At 38.2% G+C, this 16302-nt stretch overlaps 1 protein-coding gene across 3 annotated transcripts in view; it reads left to right on the forward strand.

Annotated features, from left to right (window-relative positions):
- Nucleotides 1-1008: 1008 nt before the first annotated feature.
- The window catches only part of LOC139595644 (heparan sulfate glucosamine 3-O-sulfotransferase 1-like), a 44008-nt gene continuing 28714 nt past the window's right edge, over nucleotides 1009-16302 (forward strand). The window contains exon 1 of one of the 3 annotated variants that reach the window (XM_071439175.1): nucleotides 1009-1106. The gene's annotated coding sequence lies outside the window, so the exon portion shown is untranslated. Of the gene's footprint in view, nucleotides 1107-1825; nucleotides 2221-2304; nucleotides 2837-16302 lie in introns of those variants that run through there. The other 2 variants (XM_071439174.1, XM_071439173.1) reach the window with 2 other exon arrangements.

A 16302-nucleotide genomic window follows, 5' to 3' on the forward strand; every position in this document is an offset into this window, starting at 1 on the left:
CAGGCACTGCCTTCACTAGGAAGAGTGAAATGAACTGATTTTAAGAAGAAGCACTGGATTACAGAAGACGTTAGGTAATGTCTGCTAAGAAGCAGAGTTTTGGATTGGTGATTCAAAGGTTTTAATCAAGTTTCATTTTTTTATGTTTTCAGATGAGTACATCAGTTTTTGCGGGAAACATTTGATTCTGATAAAATCCTTTTTTTAAAAAAAAATGTAGGTAGAACAATTCAATCTGCTATTATGTAATTATCTTGGGACACCAGTACCAAGTGCAATGAAATAATATAGTGGATATAGTCTGTGTTACCCTATTTCTACTTAATTTTAAAAGTTAAAAATCAGCTTTATTTGTGTTCTTTTCCTACAGGATGAATGGCTTCTAATATACACAGGAACCTTCAGAATTCACAGATGAAAATGGGAAAATCTGGAAAAAGAGGGCAATTCAGATTTTTCTCTGTAGAAGGCAAGTATTATTTTTTAGAAGAAAATTCAACTGTAATTCTTATATGCTATTGTGCTGTGTAGTCTAAATGCAGCATTCAAGTATTGAACCTAGAGATTTTTACTCCCGCTATAAGTACAAACCACAACACAGCCTTAACTGTGGAGTTAATTATTCTTTTGTGTATGAGCAACACAAATCTAGAGCATAATATAAAAGGAAAATTAATGTGTCATGTAAATGAATTTTTCCCACAAAACTGCTCTACTTTTTCATTTATTTTCTGTTTCCTCCTTACACAGCTTTAAACCTCCTTGCCTATGATTACCTATCTCAGGGCTTGTGACAATTTGGGGCTCTCTCTATGTAAAGCTTATGAACTCTGTCTGGTACTTGGCAATCTCTATATATAGCTGTGTCAGCTTGGAGATTCTTTGCTAATCTAAAATCCACAAGAGGTGATTTTTGCTCCTGGCACACGTTCAATAAGGAATTGTTAAACCATGGTAATATCCTATGCAAATGCATTCCCTTGGAGTATGACAATAGGTAGGCAAACATGGTTTTACAGATGAAGTGAGGCAGTGATAAGGAAGTGATAAGTCATCTGTTCTATGCAAATTTCATCACCTGACTAGGGACCTACCTGACTAAGAAGGTAAGGTGGCATCTTGCTTGGTGTTGTATAGTACATCTTGTATTAAATTTTGGAGGGGGATGGTGGACTTAGAGGACTTCTACCTATGTTTGGAGTGGAAAATGAAGGCAGAGAAATGCAAAGGGTTTCCTGCATTTAACAGCTGTTCTGAAACCCTTAAAATCACAGTGGTCTTGTGCCCCTTCTGTGGAGAAACTCAAAGTCCAGCGTACCGCTAGTTTGACAAATGGTGTTTGAAGAAATCGGCACTGCTCTCAGAAGACGGGGCAGCAAAGCTCTGTGCCGGAGGACTGGGGAAGGAGCCGGGCTTGCTGCCTCGGCAGACCAAGGCAAGCTCACATGGACACCAATGATGTGTGGCACGGAAAAACCTGGCTCCAGCAACTGGCGCGTGGCCGAGCAGTTGTATTCACCGAGGCTGAGGAGGGGTTTGGACACATTTGTGCAAACGAGCTTAGTCCTGCTGCCGTGATCGCGGCCGCACGGATGCCCGGGATGCTTGTACTGCCCGGCTGGCCCCTCCGTGCCGGCAGCTCGGGGCCTGCTCCGCCGCCAAGGCACCCGGCGGGCCGCTGGCAGCCAGGAGACCAGGAGGGGCTGCAGCTCCCGTGGAGCTGAGGATGCTCCCGCTGAGCGCTGACTGCGGCCCGCCCGCTCCGTGGCGCGGAGCCTTCCCAACTTCCCACGGCTGCCTCGCCCATCCCCGCCCGGCTCCCAGCGCGGTCCCGCCGGCCGGGAGCGGGGCTGCAGCCCGGTGCCCTGTCCGGGAGGGGAGACCCCGCCCTCCCTCAGGCCGGGCAGGCACGGGCACCCGCGGGAAGCCGGGCGCAGCATCCATCCCTCCCTCCCTCCGCGCCGGCGGAGCCCTGAGCCAGGGGCGAACTCCGGGAGAAGGGACCGTCCCGTGCGCCCTGCCTCTCCCCAGCCCCCGCGCCTGCCTCCTCCCCTGGTCACTGGGACTGATGAATTAATCATGATGTGGCTGCTGTTAATGCATTTATGTGGAGCGGGCTGTGCCAGCGGCTCGCGGCGCGGCGGGTGAGGGAGCGCGGGGAGCGCCGGCCCCTCCGCTCCGCTCCGCTCGGCCGCGGCGCTCTCCATGGCTCCGGAGGAGGTAATGGGAGTCGGGACGCGCTCCCCGTCCCCCGGCAGCCAGGGAAGGGCAGGGCGGAGGGGGCGCGGCAGGGCAGCTCCAACTTGCCGGCGGGGGGACAGGAATGCTCGGGTTGCCGCGGGAGGTGCGCGGGGTGTGTTCGCTTCGCGTCCCCGAGGTTCCCCCAAATCCTGCCCGTGGTTTGAAAATCGCTCTCTTGGCATAAGTGCGCGGGAGCCAGGCTCACTTTATCGCCGCTGACGCTGTCGAAATCGCTGTGGCTCCAGCAGTAACAACGGCGAGCCCCCTCCCCGCATCCCTCCCTCCTTCCCTCCCTCCGCCGGGTCACCCGCTCCTCGTGAGGAACCGAACGCTGATATTCCATTAGCTTCATCTTCCCCGCTTACGCCAAAGTGAGGAAGACTTGCTAATTAATTTACATACGAGGGAATGATGTCTGAAGGAAGGAAAAAATACCCCGTTGCACCTGCTCCGCCGAGACTTGTCATCTGAATCTGGAGGAGAGCTATAAATCATGTAAAGTGTTCGCGGTGGAGTCGGCTTCTTCTGAGAGCTGTAGGATTATGTATCCAAATGCTGAATTTATATTTCCCACTAGGAAAAGACTGAAACTCAGGTCAGATATAAACTACATCATTTCATTTAAAACAAAACTGTAGTTATTTATTGTAATTATAGAGGGGGTTTTTCTTCTCCCCTGATTAAATAGAAAGTACTATTAGAGCATGTAATGATTTACACATTACAGCCTGAAATCTCTTGCAGAGTTGGAGGTGGTGGAGTGTAAGGATGGTGCTTTAGAACCACATATGTCCTCTTATTTTTGCCACACGTGAAAAGACTGAGAATAACCAGGCTGGTTTACCTTGTTTTTAGTGTGCACAAACCCCTATTTTCTGAGATGCAGGATGGGGAACACTTGGACAAGGGATAGCACAACTTCTATTGAAAATGTTGACTTTCTCAACTACAGCAACTAAAATCTGTGTGATGTGTCCTTTGATTATTTTCACCTTTTGAAAAACTTTAAAAATGTCAAAAGCTACTTCCAAGAATTTCACTTACTGCCTCTAAGGCAATACAGTAATTGTTTTTGACGCTTGCCTGCTAAATGAGATGAACTGGGGAGACCTACTGTTCAGTAAGATGTTTGTGTTATTCTTGTGCCAGGTATTTCATCATAAAATACAAAATGACAGCTTTAGTCTGGTGAGATAATGGTTTTATATTGTAGAAATTATTCATACTTAATTTTGTGACTTTTCATATATTTCACTTGGTTTGTTGCTGGCAAAACTAGACTGAGGTTTTGTCATTTCAAATGGAACTGATTTAGATTGGGGTTAATTGCTTTAGTAGCCTAGAATATTTTTGACCAAACTGTGAATGGCAAATATTACTAAATTTTTTTGTTCCACTTATGTAAAAATACTGCTTTTTGATTAAAAAGATGTTATGTGTTATAGATGGATCCTGTACATTGCTTCAGAATGAGGAAACTAAGGAATTTGTGTGCTTTGACAGAATGTGTGATTTGCAAGTTTCATAAGTTGTGAGCTTATTGTAAAAGTGTGTGTATGTGTGTGGCAAAAGACTGCTATGCTAGTAGAAGAAACTAATAATAACACAGAAATCTGTGAGGTAAGCAAGAACATATGAGCCAGGCTAACCACTCAATATGCTTACTTTGAAAGCAAGCCTGGATGCAGTAGTTTTCACATCACTGTTCTACAGCAACAAAATAAGGGAGGCAAAAATCTGAAAGGAGACTAGTCAGGTGGGGAAAAACATTTGGAAATCAAGACTTTCTGTCAAATCCAAGAGTGCAGGTCATTGTTAAAAGAAATCATACTCACATACACAGCATTTTTATGGCATTTAAGGTGGAAGCCTTGGTCTAGACTATAACCAAACAACTAAAAGAGATTCAGTTGTTGAGAATCTAGTTTGTCACCAAATAAGAGATGGTAGAGGTCAAATGACAGTCAATAAAAGTGGAGTTCATCTTTGAACTTGGAACAGGAGAATAATTTGTTTTCTTTTCCAAATCTTCTGTGTCTAACTGGAAATGCTGTCATGGACACCAGTCCACAAAGTGGTCAAAATATATTAAATAGTGAACGTTTATTGTTCTGAGATACCATTATAATAGAAATACTTTTTTTCTGTGTAACTGGCATTCTTCTGGCCAGTGCTTTGGCTTTGCAAGTAATAAATGAAATATGGGAGTTCTGATTTGGGGTTTGAACAATATATGTCACTGTGTAAATTTCAGTCCAGTGTTCATTTTTGTTTGGTTGTCAAGCATTGGATTCACTTATATTGGAAAAACATTTGCTTCATTTCTAAAACAAAATGTAAAAAATCACTTGTCAGCCAGAGGGAGGTGGGGAAATGTGGTCATACTCACCAGATTTTTTGGCCTTACAATAGTGACTTGTGTTTGATACAAGGGATTGTGGGGTTGGTGAACGACAGACCCGCCTACATTTTCAACATTTGCAACAAGCTGAGCATGCTTTTTGGGTCAGGAAATCACAGTGCTGCTTGTTTATTGATGGACACATCTTTGAAAGGAGCTGAATGGAGAAGAGTTGGCTGTTGACAACATTGCTCAATATTCACTGCTGCTATACAAATGATTATGTGACAACTGGCCAGTAGCTATAGGCATGTGAATATGCCCTCTCTCTTTTCTGTAGCTGTTTTTGCTTTACCCACTGCCATAGAAAACTTCTGAATGGGTTGTTCAGTGATTAACATGTTACCATGTTATAAAGGGTGGGGATAATTGTATGTCTTAACAGACAGGTTAAATTACATGATTCTGAATAGTGACAGCATTTGAGGTGTATTTACTTGGAGTACAATCAAATTCTCTTTTTGACTCTTTATATAGTAAGTAGGAATCCATTAAACTGGCCAGGAGGACAAATATTTAATGAAGACTCAAAAAGGCCATATCATTTCTGTATGTTTGCAGTGCACTGCTCTGTTTAGGTGCTGAGTAAATCTTCTGATCTCAAGGAGGTCTTCTAGTCATCTGCTTTGATGCAGTATTCCATAAAACCATTTAAGCTAGAGAGGTAGCAGTTTAAGTCTTAAGATTTTTTTCTCTTAAGGATAAAAATTGTATGAGGTCCTCTCACAGCCCTAGTTGAACTTTAGTGGGAATAGTGAGCAAGAAGTCTGGGAAGCAGGGGAGCAGAACCAGGAGCAGTTGATCACAGTAGTAATTCCAGACTGAAGAAAAGACTTTCTGAGCTAAACAGTAATCTAGTAATCTTATCTAACTTCAGTTATAAAGTCATCACGGTCTATGTTTAAGTAAATTGCCCTGTTGCTCTTTCTGGATATTTCAAAAGATATTTCAAAACCTCTCTCCTACTGCTTAGAGCTTTCTTTGAACTTTCAACCAAAATATATTCTTTGATTCCTAATTTTTAATCTTGCTATATTGTTGTTTTAAACCAACTTCTTCCTCGGTGTGTAGCCCTCAATAAATTATAAACATCGATCATGTGTCTTCCTCAGCTTTTATGTGCTAGGATCAAACAAGCAGAGCAAGCACCTTTTAGTCTGTGTGGCAAAACAGAATAAATAGGAAGATACAGAGGCTAGTAACTTGATTCTCCTGAATTTGAACCTTGTACCTGAAGTGTTTGCTCAAAGTCTTGAATAAGACTGCTAATGCTCCACTCAGTCTTTTGAAAATACTTTGTCAGACACTGGTGAATATCAAGTTTGTTTTACAGATAGGCCAGGTTAGTTTAATCTGTTAATAGTAAACATGGGTGTGTGATTTATCTTTTTGTGTTGCTCTCAAATGCAAGAGAGATAAATAATAAGAGACCATCACAGAAATAATCAGAAATTCTGCTATTCATAGTCATGTGGCTTTGAAGAGTAGCTAAAGGTTTTCTCATTTCTAATCCTGTGCAAATGCTCCTCCAATTTCTTCTGTAAGTTAGCAAGAACCTCCCCAGTATCAAGAGGGCTTCCTGTAACCAGTTTTTATCAAAACACCTCTGCTTTTCACCATGTTTACAGAAATGTAGTAAGACGAGTGTGAAGAACGATTTTAAAGAAGTCCATTCAATACGTTACCATTAGTCATCAGTAGTTACCATTAGTTATCATTCAATAGTTACCATTTATATCAACTTTACTTTTGTGTTATGCTTGTATTTCCAACTCAGTAAATAATTGCTGGGTGATACCATATTAAATTCCTTAATGAAATCTGGAGAGAGTGGATTTTGAATGTCCTCTCTCATAATATCTGCTTTTAAAAGGATTGGCTTCTCCCTCCCACCAAGCATTTATAAATACTGATTAAGATCCCTTCTGAGCTTTCTCCAGGAAAAAGTAATTCAGCTCTCCCTTCCTTTCTTCAAATGACAGATGCTCCAAGACCCAGATCTTCTCTGTGTCCTGGATGGCCATACTGGATGTACACCAGTATGTCCATGTCTGTTCTGTACTGGGGAGCCCAGAACAGGAGGCAATATTCCAGATGTGACTTCACTGCTGCTGAGGGAAGGATCATCTCTCTCAGCCTGCTTTTCCTAACACTGTTTTTCCTAACACAGAAAGTGTTGGCTTCCATTGCTACATGGGCACTTTGCTGACTCATGTTTAATTTCTTGCCCACCAGGACGTTCCCCATCCTTTAGTGCTCAGTTCTTTCCCCCTGGTTGGTCCTAAGACTTTTACCAGTCCACAAAGTTATTTTTCTCTGGGTGAAGAATGTGTATTTCCTTTTGCCGAACTTTATTTCTCCTACCAGCTGAGGTCCCAGTTAACAGCAGCACAACTGTTCCTTATTTCACACACTCTCCAACTTGCTGAGGGTGCCCTCAGTCCCATTATTCTGGTCTTTAAGGGAAATGGCCCCAGTTGGGTGCACTCACAGGGGTGCACAATTAGTAATGTTCCCAGCTGAATTTTGTGGCACCGATCACAATCCTCTGAGCCCAGTAATTCCACTACTTTCCATTTCACCTCACTTTCATGCTTCATTAATAGTAATGTAATTGTTAGTAATAATAGTTAGCAGCATCAGTAATAATTTTACTTCTGCTGTGTGACCAGGAAAATGAACAGATAAAAATATCTCTTCACCATCTTTCCTTGCTCTGTTTAATAGCACTGGCACGTGTGTGTACACACGTGCACCAGCTGACAGTTGTCTGTTTGTCTATGTTTGAGTGTATGACTGTGAATTACTCATACCATATGTTTGACACAGGGAAGATACTATTTTACATGTCATACAGGCACTGCATTTTTTTTTTTGCATTAGATTTATTTCCCCACCTCATTTTTTATAGGTCAAATGAACGTCTGGGCTTGTTATAGTTACGGGGAATTTGAAATACGTAATCTTGAACTTGATTGTGAAATACAGATGAATTAATTGCTCTATAGCTGATGTTTTGGAAGCCAAATGGTCTTTCATTCAGGTGAAGAAATTGTGTACCTTATGTTAAAAAATGCAAGGGCTTTTTTATGTTTCCTTCAAATCGCAAAAAAATGTTTTGAGAAAAATTTTTTCAGTATTCCCTATTTTCTCTTGCTATTCATTTTCACCTGCTTTGCCAGCAGCAGTGAGAAAAGACACTGAACTACCCTCATTGCAAGCAATGCTTAAGATTTCTAGGGTGAGATTCAGGGCTCTGTGTTTAGGCTCAAAATATTTAAGTTTGGTCTAGGACCAATCTGTTTTGCTGCAGCAAAATTTATTCAATATTGCTTGAAGAGAAGGAGTTTTTAGTTTCTTTAGCAAGTGACTGATACTTTTGCTTTTAGCTAAAAAAATATATATTTTGTTTGTGTGTGTGCATGTAGAAGAGTGATGAAAAGGAACTTTGTAATCAAATGGCTTTCCATTTACAGAATACTGTAAAGATAGCACTTAAAATACTGAAAATTATGATTCTCTTTTTTCTCCATGAAATGAGGAAATAGTGTCCTAGGGACAGTGATGAGCTAATTGTACTTACAACTTAGTACCTTGACGCTGATTTTGAGAAGCAATCCAGTCTTTGCAGTTTGATTCTGAATTCACATTCTGTAGTAACTGCATCAGAAAAATGGGAGAATTTTGCTTCTCTGTGTGGTGCTAAGGCCTCCAGAATTTGGAGAGAAATGACCCTTGGCATCCAAGCTGCAGTGAATAGGTGGGAATTGAAAAATTATGAATGGGCACCTGTGCAAGTATGCAGCTCTCACCTTTACTTTTATTTCCAAAATCAATATAAGTGCATAAATGCTCATCATCTGAATTTAAGAAAAATAATAGCTTTAGGGGTTTTTTTATTTTTGTTGTTGTCTATAATTTCCTGTTAACACTGTACATCTGTTTAACTTGGAAGGGCAGAGCAAATCCTTTTCAACTGAGGTTATAAAAGGTACAGATACAGTTTTAAGTAAAATGTTACACATTACCTGCAGAACAATGGAGAAAATTATTTAATATTTTTTCCTACTACAATTCTCCAGATTGCTAACCAACCATTTTGCGTCATGTAAGTTTCTGCAAGTGAAGAAACTCAGGGTTTCAGAAATTCAGAGAGGTAAAATCATGTTCTAGTTTTAGTAAACTGCAAAGAGTAGACTTTTTTCCAGAAATTGGCAACAGAAAAATGTGTTCTGAGGTTGTATTTTTTTACAATGGGATCTTACAGTGGACAGCTGAAAAAAAATTGAAGCAAGATGTTAGGGATATATACTATTTTGATAAATGGCAAAATATCAGTTAGTAGAGATACTGGGTTTTAGACATGAATTAATAAGACAATTCAAATACAAGCAAAACATTTTAGCTTCTGGATGGAGATAAACTGGGCTACTTCTGTCCTTGTCATAATTTAGCATTTATGTAGTGTTTACAAGGTAAAAACTCCTCGTAGATATTTATGATCATCATTACACCCTCTGAAGGCAGGTAGGTTCTGCAAATTAATGGTATAGGACCAATATATTTTAGACCTAGAAATCTGCTAAGAGTTTGAATTTTGGTATAAATGTGTTTGAAGTTTATAAAGGGCAGACTACATCCCTCAGAATCCAGAATCAGCTCTTACAAGATATGTTTTCATTTTTAAGGAACAAAGATACAGGATTTCATTGAGAACACTTGAATAACATCATGTCCCTTTGATAACAAAGTCTAGTCAGACATAGTTTTTCCTGAATAAAAGTGTTGGATACTATAAAGAACATTTTTTAAAGGTTCACACAGAATAGATCCCTAATTTACAAAGATTCTATAAGATTCTGCCTCCATTTTGTGGAAAGGTATTTACACATGGAAAGAGGGAGCTTGTCTCTCCTGTCTCCACCCTCCTTGGTTGACAGACTTTCCCTCCAGCAAGCAGTTGACAGCAATCAGTTTGCGGATTATTTCTGGAAGGAAAAAGTTTACAGCTTTTCTCCAACAGTAAGATTAAAAATAAAGTAGCTGTCATCTATTTCCATGGCTTAACTAGTTAAAATCATAGCCACAAAAATGCCACATTACTCAGCTAAGCTGTTCACTGCAATTTATACAATAAGCAGACCTTATTAAATAAAGGCAGTCAAGCCTTGCAAACAATAGTTTGTAACACAAAATTTTAAAAAATTAAATTTTTACTGGAAGTTCAGAATTTGTTATTTATCGTTTCTACGTACACTGTTTAAAATAAGCCTTACACAGATATTATAAAGAAATATTTAATTTGGTGACCTTGTCACATATGAAGGGCATGTTGGTAATTCTCAGGATGAGAGAAGTTCGTGTCTTATGACAGCCAGATTCTTGAGCACCTTCCAGACTTGGCTCACATTAATCCTCACAGCACTGTTTTCTATTGCACCATTTATAAAGGTAAATACTGTCAAGTTTAAGATGGAAAATAATTTGCATTTGTCAGCTTTGACACTTTCTAATGCTAGATTCTTGAGATGCAATATGAAAATAAACATGTAAGGGGTTTCTTTTTCTAGACTGCCACAGTCAGAAATCTTTTAGACCTTATCCCCAAACATTAGGCTATTTCAGTCTCACAAATTATGACTCAGCTTCCTTTGCACCACATGCTACCTTTAGTTTATTCTGTAAATAAATAGTTCCATTTACTTAGATGGTGTTTTGTTGGGCTTTTAAAATCTACTTAATTTACAGAATTTTGTTGTATGGGTTTGATTTTGTTCTGTACTATACAATGTGAAGTCTTCCAGTAGTTTTGGCAACCACACCACTGATTTCCTGGCTATGGTATTTTCCCTCCTGTCCTATAGTAGAGTAATGAAATATCCTTACTATGTGTAGACTTTGTTGTGCTTCTAGAGTTTTCTAAATTCAAAATCTGATATGTGCACTGGAGAATAAAGAAGAACAAAAGGCTCATTATTTTCATATTCTGCTGCATTCTTATCTTAGCTCTAAGTTTCTGGATTCTAAAGTAAGATTCATGCCTGTACACTGCAAACACTCCTGAGAGCTTAGGCCTCTTTAGCCAGTTAGAGACCTGAACACTTGTGTTGTTTCATTCTTTTTTTAATCCCTCCTCTGCAAAATTATGGAAGTTTAGGACAGTTATTTCAATGGTTAATGGCTGGCTTTTTATGCTTGCAACTTCATCTCCTTTATCCTGAGAGTATAAATAGTGCCAGTGATAGAAAGCCAAAGTTTTGAAACTAAATTTATCTTGAAAAGAGAACTGTTATGATAATTATGCATAGAGCTTTAGAAAATGGAAATAATATAAATCTTCACTGAATAGTCATTACTCAAAGTTAGATAATCTACTATTCCAAAAAGAACACTGTATTATTCTTCTTTTGAATCCTTGTGTGGTCACAGGCACAGAACGTGGTGCTGTAATACTCCAAGGAATTGTTCTACTTTGCTTCTATAGGAAGCACTTTCCTTTAATCAAATGAAAGCCAATAGAAATACAGGAGCACCAAACAGGGCTCTCTGTTGCCTGCTGGGAGATATTTAAATTTGTGCTAGCTTGCACTAGAAGGAAATGCTGTTAAAGCATTTTGGTTTGTTTCTATAAAAACTCTAATATTCAGTGTGTAAAATTGCCATTAAAAAAAAATCAGATAATATCGTATATACTGATTAAGGCAATTAACTGTTCAGCCAATTGTGGAATAATACCATAAATGTTTTAACATGTTTATTCCTGTACAAGCTGATCATATTACTTTATACTATAAATAAAATATATGGCCTACTCTATTGTTTCTACTTTACTTTTTGTGATCCTGGGATATTCTCATTTAGTAAATGGAAATAATCATATATATGTGTGTGTGTGTGTATGTATATATGGAAGTAAATAATGATATAGGTTTAGAATTGCAAGTATTGTTTCAGTTAAGATGATTTTGCCTTTGTCTATTAATGATTCTTTGCTAAAAAGGTTAAGAAAAAGAAGAATGTTCAAATTACAGAGTAATTTTTTTTAATTATGAGTCAAAAAATATCAGTTGTCTCTGCATATGGTGTATTACATGTGCATTAGTATTTTGACACATTCTCTGTCTGTTCAGCCATGTGCTGTTGATCCTGGTCCCATGAAATGTGTTATTTGTGCTTAGCTATAACTATTAATAGCAATAGTTACTTTAAAATTTTTATTTTGTTGATTTTTTTATTGTGGATAGTAAGATTAAATTTATTTTTTCCATCTTGTTATAATCTCATTTTCTTAAACAGATGGAGCAACGAAGCATATAGTGTGAGTTGTTACATGGGAAGCTTTGGATAACATTCAGAATTAAGTTTTGAGTTCGTAGCTATTGAATGAGACATTTCCAGTATGAGAATGTAGCCCATGTCCAGTGGTTTATATATATTGTGTAATTGAGGTGAATTTGTTCTTAGCACTTTAAAATGTACTTATGTCAGGCATGAGGAAATTTTAGGTATTGACATAGGGTTGGTGAGAAACTTTTGGAGGGAATGTCCCTGTCCACACACTATTTCAGCATAATATTACCAGAGAAAATGTTGATTATGTTTAATAGAATTACTCACTTCCTACTCCTAACTAAGTTTAAGAGAACTACAGGTTTCAGGAAGCTGAGTTGTAGGACAGAGCTTACCATGCTGGCAGCAGGAAACCTGTATAAGCAGTGGAGTTTGTTTCACCTAACTTAATAGAATTTTTTCTTTTTTTTAACAAAGAGCTAGGGCAAAGCTTCTTTCCCTTTCTACAAATGACCTGAGGAATTTTACTTCCTAAATGAACTAATTTATTGTACTACTGGAGCTTCAGGATTCCTCAGAATATAAATTCTACCTTCCAGTTAGTTAGATAAATATCCAAGTATGAAATAATTTTATCTTGACCTTTCAATATCTAACTTATTTGAATTTTGTCTCTGAGTAAATACCTACTTACCTTTAATACAGTCCTGTTTAATGGGGAATGGCTCTGAAAACTGATTACCATCAAATTGTTAAGGTAATAAGGAAAACATTTTCCCTATTTGAAGTTTTTTACATTAGTTTCCTCCTATTTAATGTCAAGAGCATGGGTTTAGGAAGGCTGAGTGAAATGGGAGGAGCTATAAATGATTTTCCTCCAAGATAACTAGACAATCCTGTCAAAATTTAACTGAACTAAGAATTTTAGAATGTTAATAATTTTTAAATCTTATTAATTCAGTAAGTATATAATACTTCTCTCTTCTCTCCATTCAGTGTATTTTACTGAATGGCCATTATATTTTTTAAGAAATATCTGTACACACAAATCAATATTTTAGATTTAATTTGGCCTAATATTCCAGAGTTTTCTTATATTGATGTGACCTCAGATCCTAGCTGGCAAAGTAAGGTGTACTCTGTGTGATTGTCTGAGAGCAGCTACTTCATGTGCTCAAGTCATAGACCCACCCAGTGAAAATGCAGACAACTTAAAAATACTGTTGTACTTTCTTGCCAAATAGATTTCATCTGCTGCATGTGAAACTGTTATTTTGTAGAGAGTAAATAGAATATAATAAAAAAATAGAATAGAAAAAGTAAATAGAATATAATAAAAAAATAATGTACTGTTCTTTCTGGGGGTAGCAGAGGATATGAAACACATTGAACAATAGGCTGGAAAGATAAATGCTTCTGTTTTAATGCAGCCTAGGTAAGAGGAATGCCTGGGATTAATCTAGTGGTAAATTACTTTCTATCCTACACTCATAATCTGTGCTTATTGGACTTGTTATTGTGTGGTAATCCAATTTCTCCATATGACACCAGTCTAAAAGAGAACTGTCTTTGCCTGCAGAGACCAGTGCCATCTATTTTCCTGCTCATCTCTTTCACAGTCCAGAAAGTGATTGTACACTGCACTGCATTTCTAAGTACAGCCTTCTTTGCTCTTCATTTGGTACTCTTTGGTTCTTCATTTGGCACAGAAAACTCAAGAACTGAGTCTGTTTTGATCTACTGGGCTTGACTTTATAGATGAGGCTCAGATTGGCTGTCAGTGGAAAAGCTGATTTTTTTGCTCTGAATAACCAACAGTTGGCCAGCAGCTGTATGTGCAAAGGCTGTAGAGCCTTGTTGTGAAAAGCCAGTGTTTTATCATCCATATAATTGGTGTCTGAAATCCATCTGCAGCCAAGTGTTAGCAGATCACTCAGGTTAGAAATTAACAATCTCTAGCTGTGATAGCCAATTCCTGGAGAAAACCAAGGATGCTGGAGGAATTAGCCGCTGTCTTTTATTTAAGAAGCTTCACAACAAAGGTATGTTACTCAGTAAAATAGAATACGTGCAGCTGAGGGGTTTTGCTGAAATAAACCTTAGAAGAAATGAGAAAATGGCACAGAAGTGAAAAATGAAGCAAATGCTCATGACCTTCTGTAAATGACTATTTGAAGTGTGAATTCAGACACTACTTTGTGAGAGGTTTTAGATGGAATGGTAGATGAAGGAAAATAGTAAGTAACAGAAAACTTGCTTGCTTGTGATTTGTTGTGCTAAGAAAAGCAGAAATTTACCTCTGTAAATAAGCAAGATTGCACCAGACACCAAGTTCCATCATCTATTTCTTTTCTTAATAAGAAAAAACTTGGAGAACTATGTAATTTTATGTACAGCTGTCTAGGTCAGCTGTAGTTGAGTTGATTCTACCTTTAGCAAGAACCAACTCTTTTCATGCTAAAATAATCAAGAAAAGAATGGAAAAGACAGGTCCATCATGCTTTGAATCATTCCATCTCTGATCTGTGTAATTGGCCCAAGGGATTGCTAGAGAACTTCAGTTTTCTCATTTATATTTTTTTAGAGCACTTTAGTCTTCTAGCTGGGGAAGGAGTTATTAAATCTGCACAGTGCACTCTAACTCACTTCTGAAAGACTTGCACTTGCTGCCACTGAAATGTCTGAGAAGCCAGACAGGGTATTGGATGAGGAGAGGTCTGAGCACACTTCTTGCCCCTGACTTGTTAAACAGCTGTTGAGCAACAGCAGCTATAATTGTTGAAACCAAACCTGGTCATGTTGGAACTAGAAAGAGATTAATTCTTCTAGAATGGAATGTTGATTTTTTATGTTGTGGGTAATACAGGTTTTTTATCCATGCTTGCTTAAAAGTATGAGAACCTGGAATCTGCAGCATTTGCAGTGTGCAAGATGATAGAGTCTACCAAAAAGTGTTATTTCCTGCACTATTTTGTCTCTTGCTGTCTGTGTAAAACTTGTTACAGAAATAGCATTTAACATGTCTTTCTCTTACCTACCTCTACTTTAAGACCTTTTTTTCTTATTCCCATACAGTGTGTTATTTGTGGTCATATTGTGTGTATTTCTTGAAGATAGATGATCTGTTTTGCATCTTTTTGTTGTTGTTTAGCAGTGGTAGTGCTAGCACTGACCTTATTCTGTTCCTTTAAAATGTGTTCTGAATACTTTTGTGAATACTTCTGTGAATACTTCACAGATTATAGGCTCATACAGTAAATTCAGGTTGGAAGATACCTCAGGAGGTATCTTGGTCCAGCCTTCTGCTCAAGAAGTGTTGAAATCAGGCCAGATTACTCAGGGCTTTCCCAGTTTGGTCTGGAAAACATCTAAGGACAGAAACAATACCACCTCCTGGGACAACCTGTTCCCATGCCTGACTGTCCTTGGGAAAAAAAAACCACTTTTCTTTATGGGCATCTTTCTTTCAATTTTGTTTTTAGAAACATATTTTTAGAAACAACAACCAGACCAAAAAAAATCCATGAGTACAATAAAATCATTAGTTCTGTTTTCTCTGTATCTTATCATCTGGCTTTATTATTATTATACCTGCAACTAGGTCTAAAGAATGCTTTAATTCTGTCTCATCTTTAAAAATATAAAATTTAAAGTCTCTCCTGGAGTCATAATTTGTTTTTTATATTTTAGGATTTGTTTTCAGGACAACTGAAGAGACATACACGTATAAACTCATATTACAGATATATCTTCCTTCTTATTAACACTGTGTTAAATTTTGTCATGTTGCTTTCTGTTTCAAATAGATAATAAAAAATGTTTTTAAATATCTTCTTTTGGTTTTAGTTCAGCCCTCTTTTCCTCAGACTATCTTTTTGGGACACTGGATACAGCTTCAGGCAAAACTTTTTTGCCATTTGATTATTGGTACCAGAGCAATGAAACTGAAAATGGATTTCTAAAACTGAATATCAGGAAGGACAGTGTAGGGCATGGATATAAAGTACTACAGAGCACCTGGTAGCTGCTGATGTTTATGTGCCCGAGCAGTTGGGGGTGCTTAAAACTGACACAGCACATTGGGATTTATCAGACTGATAACCATGAGCTCCACAGATGTGCTGTGGGCTAACAGAGACACGGTAAAGTCTTGTCAGGAATGAAGTGTCGTGGCTGTAATTGTAACAGACAGTGATCCCTACCAGTTCTACAAGTAAATAAATATATAAGCTTCCCATAATGAACCTTTTTGACAGCCTGAATGTAATATATGTAGGCTCTTTTTCCTTGTCTGATAAATAGAAATTTTTAAATATTCTGAGGTTTGGGGGTTTTTTCTTTATTCTTTAGAAAAAGGACCTACATTAAAG

The sequence above is a fragment of the Agelaius tricolor genome, unplaced genomic scaffold, assembly GCF_023055355.1.
Source record: "Agelaius tricolor isolate 1412-34295 unplaced genomic scaffold, bAgeTri1.0.p SCAF_13, whole genome shotgun sequence".
NCBI classification, from domain to species: Eukaryota; Metazoa; Chordata; class Aves; order Passeriformes; family Icteridae; genus Agelaius; species Agelaius tricolor.